The following is an 11,509-nucleotide window of genomic DNA, read 5'->3' as shown; positions in this document are numbered from 1 at the left end:
TATTGTTGCGTAACTGGCGGGTCCCGTGTAGCTGGCTGGCTCTCCGGCCGTGCCACGAGACAGAGCGTATGGAGTAGTGGCGAGGAGAGAGGAGAGGGGAGGATTGGAGAGGGCCGAGAAGCGGGGTAGCCCCGTGGGTGAGCCAGTGGGCGAATACGCAATGTGAAAGAGAGAGGGAGAGAGAGAGAGAGAGTATGTGCGAACAGTGCGCCGTCTGGTGTAGCTGGCGACAGTCTACTGCCTTCCGAGAACACCACGAGGCGATTCCGTGTATCGAACGCGCACCGAGGTACGATGGTGATGAGAGAGGAGAGGGGAGATCGGCGCGCGATTCTGGAAGGGGGGAGGGGCGTGAGAGAGAGTGAGGGACGAAGGGACGACGGGGCGAGCAACATGAGAAAGCCCGAGCGACCTCGAAAGCGTGAGCGAGAGAGAAGGAAGATGAAGTAGAGTGAGAGAAAGAGATCTCATCGTCAGACACGAGGCTCTCCTCAGGGACGCAGATATATCCGCGCACTCCTCTCTTACGTTTGCGTGCATCGCAGAAAGAGAGAGAGAGATAGGAAGGGAGGAGAATCGGTCCTCTACACGTCATATTGAAAGACGATAATGAGGGTTTTAACCGTGGCCTTGCTATCACCGACATCGCGCGTAAAATGGAAAATCTGCCACGAAATTACGGTCAACGTTGAGCGCTGAGACCCTGAGACTTACGTCAGGTTTACGTTGTATTTCTTTCTTCTTTTTGTTGTCGTTCATCGTGGTCGATACACGGTCGAAGACGATCGGGCCAAACGCTTGAATGAGCAATGACAACCCTCTGTAACGCGCGGAGTCGTTAATCGAAATCGATCGTTCTTCAGATAGTCGAGAGAAGTTAGTCAAGAGTGTGTTTCGTTAAATTGGTAACATTTGCTCTGTGTGAGAAACGAAAATCGATCGAGCGTTGTTTTTGAGAGCGATGCTCCTTTCTTTCTCATTAATTCACGATTCTCCGGGCACCTTCACCCGGGAACCGCGCGTGCATAAGCTAAATCTAACCTGTTTTCGCAGCGAGCGCCTTGCGGTGTACCTGTTTGTAAAATCCCCTCCCGCCTCCTCCCCTCGAAACTCCATTCAAACGTCAAGATTAGCGATCTTGCGGTCGATTTCCAATTTTAATCATCCTTAGATCCTCCATTCCGCTGACAATCAACAATCAACATCGTCGACCAATCAGAGAAAGAGAGAGAGAGAGAGAAAGCTTTTTAGAGATATTCAACTGTTTGGCGCCCAAACAAAATGCTATAAATAAAATCGTAAAAATAGAAGAAAGAGCCCTCCCCCCTTCTTTTCTTACACCCCCACTCCCAAAGAAACAAAAAAAAAACAAAGATCTTGGACTATTTGTCTTATCTATTCCGGATCACCAATAGTCAAGAACGCAGACAGAGTATCTTTTCTTCTCGCTTCTTCGCCATCGTCTCGAATGATTTCATCATTACCACTTAAAGACTTTTACCGGGAAGAGGCTCCCACTGTTATCTTCAGATACTTGTAATTTTCTCATACGTCTGCCAGTCCCGGAAGGACGGTTCGCCTTCAGGGAATTGACCTCAGGGTATTTTCTAAATCTTTGTTCGAGGAAAAATGTACTAAAAGAAAATAAATATTATAATTTTTCAGAATGATTTTCTTCTAAGAATTTTTCTCCTTGTATTTTAGTTTTCTATTTTTTCGATGTTCCACAGAAAATATTCTAACAACAAGTTTTTAAATAATTTTGCTGCTGTAAATAATTTCAGAAATATATAAGATTTTTTATGTGATCGCTTTTTGAAGAGAAACTTTCACTCATTCGCAAATATGTATCCTTCATATCTTTGTCAGAAAAAAAATTGCATAAAGTACACTGTTAAATTTAGAATTAAATACTCTAGCTTGTAACTAAAAGTTAATAATGTAAAATAACGCTGCGCGTATCTATGCGATTATATCGGTTCTACTCCGTCAGCGTCTTTAACGGTATTTATAATAATACGGTAGTCCTAAAATTATTATCGTAGCGTATTATCCGGCGATATCATCTGTGAATTTTCGATCTCCGTTGCAATTAACGGTTAATGTGGTAAACACGATTTATCATTCAAGGACAATCGGGTGGATAATTAAAGATTTTATTGCACGCAGCACGAAAGAGCCTTCGTCATTCATTGAGAATGTTGGTCGATCGTATCTCAAAACGCAACAACGTCGTTCTCATGCGCACGCACAATTCCGATCGTGGGCGATCAACTACGTAATATCGTGTATGCAACAAGTTACTTTCATTAATTGGACGTAGCAAGAAGGTAGCAAGTATCAATATAAAATTAACCCACGTCCGCTTTCACGCTCTTAGATATTCAGATAACATAATATGTGCTTACGATTAACGGCAGAGAAAATTGAAATATGAAAGAACACATGCGCGTGTATTGTCGTTATTTAAGAAAAAAGTATAATTGTCATTTTTCAATAACAAATTAATTAGTGAAGCTCCGAAATATTAATCAACAAGAAACGTCTTTTCTGAGAGCCTCTTCAGCGCAAATTAAATTAATAAGTGACCTTTACATCATATTATAAATAAAAATCGTAAATGAATAAATAAAAAATAATAAATAAATAAATAGTAAAGCTGTGAAAATAAATAAGAGTCAACCGCCAATGTCAATAAATTTTATTGCGCCCTACACACTGCGCTGGCTTCTGATTACTTAGTATAATTACGTTTCTTGTTGCTTGTTATTTTTTAATTTACTTTATATTTTCCTTTTTTTAACCAAAATAAATACACATTAGAAATATGCAAATATAATAAATAAAAAAGCATACAGCGCGGAATTCGATTTCGATTATATCGACATCTGTGTGCAATCGAATATATGAACGAGATTTTGCAAATATCGAGGAGAAAGTAAAAAGCGGATCGGACGTTCAAAGGGCTTGACCGCATTGAATTTTGTAACTCGTTTCGATCGATGCCGCGGTGGGCCGCGTCACGGAATGGGTGTGACAGGTTAGCGAAATGCCGGATATGCAATACAAATACAATCTGTATGAATTTATCGAGCCGTTATCGGAGCATCAATCGGCCCGGCCGGTCTTTAGGGTGCAACGGATTGCACCGATGCAAACGTCCCTTTCGAGCGCGGCCGGCCGACGTGATTATTATTGAGCGACAACAAAGGCGCTCTAATTGGCACGAGGAGCGCAACGCGTGCTCGTTCGGCAGGTGGAGGAGGTTGTTATCGTCAGCTCGGTAATTAAGGCGAAAGAATACAAATTGCGGCGGCTGTATGAGCGCTATTAAACGCGAGTTCGGCGCTCGCCGATTGCCTCGTTTCGGCGAAACATTCCGATGCGCTTGCCGCTTTCTCGCCAGCGCGTCGTTTTCGCCAAAGGCTTTTAACGAGCTTCATTCATGATATCGCCGATCCGATGATACGCGCGTAACAGTCGAAGCATTTATCTGCCCGAGTTCGATAGTTCGAGAGCTGCTTGTCGACGCAATATTAATTATTAGGATTAAGAGACAGAATAAAATTAAAACAGAAATGAATAAAATGAAATTGAGAAAGTCCAACGGAACGCAATGTTTTTAAATTATATGTAGAACGAGAAGAAATTATACACAGGAGAATTAATATTCGCCCATTCTTTTGGCGCGAAATATATAATATTTTGAGATAGGAGTGCGCTTTGACATTTATAATCTTTTTTATTGCGCGAAATTTCAGAGATAGCTACTTTCCGGAGATTTTTATTTCATTATATATTTAGCTTGAAAAAAAAAGTGAATGCGTCAGAAAATTAAACTCCACGCGCATGACCTATTCCGGGTCACATTCTTACGCTCTAATGTATGTATGAGCGTTTTTTTTGTTCTTCTTTTTTTGCTACGTTTTTTTAAACTATAATACAAGAAGCGTGTGTAATGATTTAATTCATTTAAATAAAAAAAATGTAATATAGAATTTATTTATACAAAATAATAACTAGATCAAATTATATAAAATGCATGCATGCATTATAAGATGAATTCAAAAAAGATTTTCTGCAAACGAAAGTTCTTTTTTTTCACAGATTTTTCATTTGCAGCTAGTCAGTTGCGTGCAGTTCTCTCGTTTACTTACTTACTCTGCTGCTTGCACTCAATTTGTCATCGATTTGCATCTCGAGGTATTTTTAAATTGAAATCTTATTTGAAATTACTTTAAGGATACATATGTCAAAACAAGAAAATTTCCTGCTCTATTATTTCTTCTGAGTATCTATGCAAAACCTGAGCACATTTCTCTTAACAATTTATTTTAATTATTTAAGTATTTTAATTATTTAATAATTATTTAAGTATTTAATTAATACTTATTTAATTAGTATTTATATAATAATTATTTAAGTATTTTAATTATTTAAGGAAATTATTTAAATTTAAAGTTAGTATTGATTCTTGCGGAAAATCACATATTGTAGCATTTATTGACAAATTTGACAAAATTGCTAAAAAAATAACAATTTTCACATATATTAAGAAAACTCCAATAAATATTTGTACAAAACTTGATTTAAATCTGCTTACTCGTTTAAAAGTAATTTACTAAAAATTGTAAAACAAAATTTTCTCTCTCTCTCTCTTTCTCTTTCTGCAAATTACTCATTTTTTTTGTTTCTTGCAGTTGATTTAGGGAAGTGTTTACGATCAAAAATTTTTTCTAATTTAGGAAAAATATTAATTACAACTATTTTCTTTTACGAAGACGTTAAAAACCATATTATTTTACTTTTATAATCCAGATTTATTTATATGATTTTCTTAAAACAATATAAATGTAAGATATATATATATATATTTTAATTTTATTTATTTATTTATTATACATTATAATTTTGACAGTATTTTATGCTACTTTGCTATTGTACAGCTAAAACATCCTTAAAAAGTCCCTTTTATTATTGACTCCATGAAAAAAACTATTCTATCACTTATAATACACAAAGTATTGATACTCCGATTATTACTTTCTTTCTGATAAATGTAATTATTTTTCAAAGAATCTCGGATGACTCTTGACAATGTATATAAAATTTTTTTCGATCTAAATTCGTATCGACTTGGAGCTATTATTACTTCATAGTATAGACAATAGGATACAATAGTAAGAGAGAAGAAAGATCCTTGTGACTGTCGGTCGCCGACGACCTACACAAGCCGTCAGAGGTCTACAATGGTAAGCAAAGAAGCCGTCTCAGGCAGCAGGCGAGCGAGCGAGCGAACGAACGGAGCGAATGAACGAGCGAGCCAACAACCAGTCTGGCTGTAAGAAAATCCAGGCCTGTTCTCTGGCTGTTGGAGTTCCGTAGGAACCGGACTGTTGTTCGCCCGAGACGACGGGATTATTCCACGAACTGCCCCACCGCCACTGGCTTCTCCCTTTCTGCTCTCCTTTGCCGTTAGCGTGCCGTACGCTTCTCTTCCTTCTTCCTCCTATAAGACTTCCGTCCTACTCTTTTTTCACGCTGCTAACGTAGGATACTCCACGGGAGTACGAGGGCACACTAATACAATCTGGTTTCGTCATGTGGTCATCACGTACACGCAGGCGGGTCACGAGAATGATCGGTCGGTTGTGCCTTTTCTATGTCTAGTATCGTAAGAGAAAATAAGAGAGAGAAGAGGGGGGAAAGGAAAGAGCGAGAAATAGAAAGAAGATAAGTACCTTGATATAGAACGTATATTTTTTATTATTATTTTATAAGATACAATATACGATATACTTGTATATAAATCTTCGATTAATAATAATAATGAATTAATAATATTAATATTATATATATATATATATAATATTAATATTATTAATTCATTATTATATTAATCGAAGATTTATATACAAGTATATCGTATATTGTATCTTATAAAATAATAATAAAAAATATACGTTCTATATCAAGGTACTTATCTTCTTTCTATTTCTCGCTCTTTCCTTTCCCCCCTCTTCTCTCTCTTATTTTCTCTATATATATATATTTGTATACATTTGCAAAAGTCAATTAATTCTTGTTTTGCTTTAGGGTTGCCATTCGTGTTTCTTGTATTTTAGTTTTATAATTTCTGTTTACCGACAAAGTTAAAAATTTTTATTAATATAAATTTATATAAATTTATTATATATTTATATATTATTATATATATATATATATATATATATATTTATATATTTATATATTATTTATATATTATTTATATAAATATTATATATTTATATAAATTTAGCAAATTTTTGTATTAATTTAACATGATATGGATATGGTGACATTAATACAAGTTAGTTAATTTTAACACAAAATAATTTGACAAAAAATTGTGTAAAATTAATTATATAATATTTTTAATGATAAAATTAACTTGGAAAAATGTTATTGGCAGTGTATAGTTACTATCGCTCTTATAGTAGAATAAAATCAACATTTTTTTCTATAAATTTTAACAAATAAATCCTGTCACTGATAATACGAAACATATTGTGTAGAATTAAAAATAAGGTGAACATTGTGTTATTTTTATACTTGAGTTCAATCAACACAACAGTAATATGTTAAATTAATACATGAATGTGTTAAAGATCTGACACAAAAGTTTTAACTGGTTTTTTTAACAAGAAGACACAAATTTTCCACTTGGACGTATCCATCAAACTTTCCGCTTTTGTTCTGTTCAAAGTCTTCGCGATGACTTTTTGCAATGCTTGCGGATTGCGTGCAAGAAACGCATAGCACCGAATAAAACTCGTCTACATTGCGTAAACGCGTCATCATGGCATTTTAGCGCACAAAAGTGTTGAAGAACGTCGCAACAAAAAGATGGATCACATTTCGTATAAACTTCAGTTTCGTTAAAAAAAAAAATCGGAATATAACGAGAACGAGAAGAATAAAATGCAGGAATATAAGAGCGCGAAAAAAATATCAATAGTGAGTGATTGAATTATAAGTGATGATTTGAACGATTTTGTTTTCCGGGTGATCGCTCTTTCTTGTTATTAAGGATGCATGTGTCATATGTCAAAATATTGACAAAGGCATGAAAATTTTGTAGATTGTTTTACTATTTTTCTGAGTATCTTTGTAAAATCTGAGCACAATTCTGTTAATGATTTGGAAATTATTTAGGATTAAAGTTAATATTGATTCGTATGGGAAATCGTGTATTGGCGCGTTTATTGACAAATTTGACAAGGAGAAAACAATGCCAACGAAATAAAAATTATTTTCACATTTATTAAGAAAATTCTAATAAATATTTTTACAAAACTTGATTTAGATCCGCTTATTCATTTAAAAGTAATTTATTAAAAAGTGTAGAAAAATATTACCTTTCTCTTTCTTTCTTTCTGCAAATTACTCGTTTTTTTGTTTGTTTCTTGATTTCAGGGGAATATATATTCGTGATCGAAAAATTTTGTCAAAAATTAAGAAAGTTATTAATTAGAATTACTTTTTTTACGAAGATGCTTAAATATTATTTTGTCATACTTTAATTCTTTTTATAATCCGGATTTATTTATTTAATTTTTCAACAAGTACAAACATAAAAAATATTTTCCTAATATTGACACTTCTTTGCTACTTTTGTACAGCCGAAACATGCTTAAAAACTATCCATACACTTTCTTCTACATAAATCATTCTATTTAAATGTTTTTTCAAATTAGAATCCTGCATATTTTTTTTACACAACTTACATATATATGACAACACAAAACAGCCTTCGCTCTTAAAATATCCCATGGGAAACTTTGTATTATCGGCATTTGCTTTTTCTTTCTTCCCTCTCTTTGAGGGAGCGAACGCTGTCTCCGGTGGGGGTCAAAGACGAGCGAGGACATTTTATTTAAGGTCACTGTGTTAACCGTGCCGCAAGGATTTCATTAACACCTTGATCGCGGACGGTCGGCCGCGCACGCGGATAAGGAAGGAAGGTGTTCTCGAGGTGTTTAATAGAACAGGCGAATAGCCTCGTCGGCTCGATGAGGGATATAAACGCCTCGGTAAGCAATGCAACGTATTATAGGTGCCGGGAGGGTTATGCGGTTGCAATGACAAGGATGCATCTGCGTTTTCCTATGTTTTTGAGAGAAAGAAAGAGGTTTTGTCAAAAAGATATCGTCGCATTAAATGTACACACGATCTCTTGATATTTTTCCATTTTATTGAAATATTTACGTATCAAATATTAAGTATTAAATGTATCTCGTGTACATTTCTTTGAAGTTTCAGCATTTTATACTCTTGCTCGTTATCGCTTTAGATTTTTGTTCTATTTCTTTTAGTTTGAAAAATGCTACGAAATAAAATTCCTCACGCGTGCGAAATGGCCCGCCTTCGTTAAATGCCTGACAGCATGGCAAATAACGTCTCGGCGTAATATTGTGAAACGAGCGTGCGAGGCGTAGCAGAAATGCGATCGCAAAAGCGGGATCGCACGCGCGTGTCTAAGAGGTCAGAGCTGCCGGAAAAGTCGCTTGTTGCCGGCTGGATTTATCGGTCATGCCGATTCATCGAAAATCCTCGTCGTCGAGGTCGCGACATTTCCGATACCGCGACGAGGGCGTCTCGCCTGCATCATCGATCGAAAATAAATGATTAAATTTAGAATTTTATTCTAATTATCATCTTATTTCTCATATCTTGCACTATATTTCACTCATGATGAGACACATCCCGGGAAAGATGAGAAAGGAAGGAAGACGGAGGGGTGGGGTAGGGGGGGGAGGGGAGGGGAGGAACTCCGGAACTGATATACACTGTAAGTGGAAAATGAATATATTTTTAATTTCTTAGAAACATACATACATATATTATTTTGTTATATCTTGTCACGTGCGTAATCGTCGTACGGTTATCACGTGACCCTTCACTTCAAGTTGGAAAATTATATAAATGCTCGTAACATGGCGATACTCCCGATGATTATATCTCGAGCATGCATGATTGCTTCATATGTGTTCGAGCGACAGTATCTCTCTAGAGATTCTCTCTCGGAAATCAATCGCGCACGCGTGAAAAATTGTCGTAAAGACACGAGGCAACTGACTCGGACACAAATACGGAAGTTTCGTGAATCAAACAGTGATTAATATTACGGCTACGGGAAGTTTCTAATTTAACGAAATTTACTTCCGAACACTGTCGAAAGATTTTTACAAATTTTACGTAAATTTCTATTTCTAAAAACTTAAGATCCGATTGTATCTTAATAAATATACATTATATGCAGAATGAGTTTTTTTCAATTGAGACACCTAAATATCTCGAAGCATTAAATAATATTATATTATTTATATAAATAATATAAAATTATATAAAACATTTCAATAATTTTCAATAATTTTACGTAATACTTTTATATACAGAATAATGAGAAGAATCAATTGATGTGAAAAAAATAATTACTTAAAAAAGATACATTGTTAATAATTATGTACTTTTTCTTAAAAACTAAATTTTTTTTTATACCAATTATTTGTCTCATTATTCTGTACATAAAAGTATTATAGTAAAATTATCAAAAACTAAATATTTTACGAAATATTTTATATTTTATACCAAAATATGTCAGAATAAAATATAAAATTACTTAAAAAATACTTAATGAAAAAATACTTTATTATGATGTTTTGAAAAGGTCTCCAAAGGGATTATAAGAATATGCGAGACAAGATAAGTTTTCATTAGAAAGAATAAAGTTGACCTTGAAATCTTAAAAACGTTCACTGAATCAGAAATAAATACTGCTGTTATGTTTGCCTCCCCTCCACCCCTAAAACTAAACTAAACAATTTTTGTTTTAAATTTTCTTCAAAAATGCGTTGTTTTTAAGATATATAGGTGTCTCAATTTAAAAAATGTATCCTTTATAATTAACACATTTATTATCAGCCCACCAATAGATTTTAACCGAATTCCATGCGGAATCGATATCTTAATTTTTATTTGTTTTTAATATTAATTTATTGAACAAGAAATGTCTCGCTTTTACATCTATCCTTAATTTCTCTCCATGAATATCGAATAATTAATTTAAATAACTTAGGTTATATTCTCTGTATTTTTAAAAAATCGAAAATCCTTCATTGTCATTTTTTTTTTTTTTTATATTAAATCTGGTTGGTCGATGCTTGCCTCTTTCTCGCATGTTCTTATTTGAATTATTGATTTCGTGCATGCTACAAATAGTAAGCGAGTAAGTCAATCACACATATTCTGAATAATTTATTTTATAATTACATTCTGTAAAACCGAAATTTCCGGGATCCAGAATTCTGTGCGATGTGTTTTTTTACGATCGTTTCTAACGTTTAAATAGTTTCGTATACGTGCCCAAATGATTTGATATAAAAGATTCGGGACTCGACGGAGATCCGTGAAAGATTGCGAGACTTGCCAAGATGACTGTGGAATGGTACAATATGGAGCTTTTGCGGCGAGATGAAAATATCCATGGAATTCCCGTGTCCTTGGAATGCTCGTATTAAGAGCCGATGTCGTGTCTGGACTTCTGACGTGCGCCAAGACCGAGCTTCCTCCAGCGTTTCCTTCTCTTACGTAAGCGGTGTCGACGGGGGCGTTATATTGCTACCGTTTACGTCGGCGCATAACGTTAGGTGAAATCGCGTAGCTTAAACGCGGCACGTTCGGGTCGGTGAGAAACCTTGAAGCGAGAATACATGCAGGTGGAACGAATTTTCTTTCTCTCTCTTTCTCTCCGTCTTTCTCTTTCTTGTGTGAAACATCGCATGCACCTGTCGGTCGTCCTCAGGGAATTACTGCGAAACGACAGAAAGCCGCTGTCTCAAGGTAATATATCTGCTTTAATTGGATGATGTTATTTAGAAGTGAATTAAAAGCACAATATTAGAAGAAAATGAATTATTACAAAATAAAATTAATTTATTCAAACTTATTTAGTAAATTACATATTTTTTATTTTATTTCAAGTAAATATAAAAAAATTTAAATTTATGCAAGAGAAAAAATGCTTTATTATCGTATTAAAGCAGTCGCTATTTCTTTTAATCTAATTTTTAGAATAGGAGTAGAAGTGCGGTAGTTGCGAACACCCTGTATATTATTTGTCGTCGTCGCGTGCGACGCTATCGCAATCAGAAGCGCAACGTCATTGCGTCGTCTAACAATAAGACGACTGTCTTGACACGGCGCTTCATACGCCAGAATGCAATCGTTTTAAAAGCGCGCTGCATTTTTATAATTAACTGAAAGTCCGATTTTATCTGATAACGCTTGATTACGCTGACAGCGCTTGGTTCGCTGAAATCTTTCTGATACACTTTGCAACGCTGATTGGCGCCTCGATGTCAAAACATGGAATTTAATCCTCAAATTATGTATCCTAATTTATATTATCTCAATCTCTCTTTCACATACAGTATGTATATACATATTTAGACTTTGTCTTTCGGCGATA

The 11,509-nt window shown here is 34.9% G+C and overlaps 1 protein-coding gene across 1 annotated transcript in view; it reads right to left on the bottom strand.

Moving 5' to 3' along the window:
* Nucleotides 1-25, bottom strand: part of LOC126857199 (uncharacterized) — a 33,531-nt gene extending 33,506 nt beyond the window's left edge. The window contains 1 exon segment of the mRNA XM_050606386.1: nucleotides 1-25. This exon segment is cut by the window's left edge and continues 2,328 nt beyond it. The gene's annotated coding sequence lies outside the window, so the exon portion shown is untranslated.
* Nucleotides 26-11,509: the final 11,484 nt, after the last annotated feature.

The sequence above is a fragment of the Cataglyphis hispanica genome, chromosome 21 (genome assembly GCF_021464435.1).
Source record: "Cataglyphis hispanica isolate Lineage 1 chromosome 21, ULB_Chis1_1.0, whole genome shotgun sequence".
Classification (NCBI taxonomy): Eukaryota; Metazoa; Arthropoda; class Insecta; order Hymenoptera; family Formicidae; genus Cataglyphis; species Cataglyphis hispanica.
Note: the sequence above shows the minus strand (reverse complement) of the source record. Positions and strands in the feature narration are given on the sequence as shown.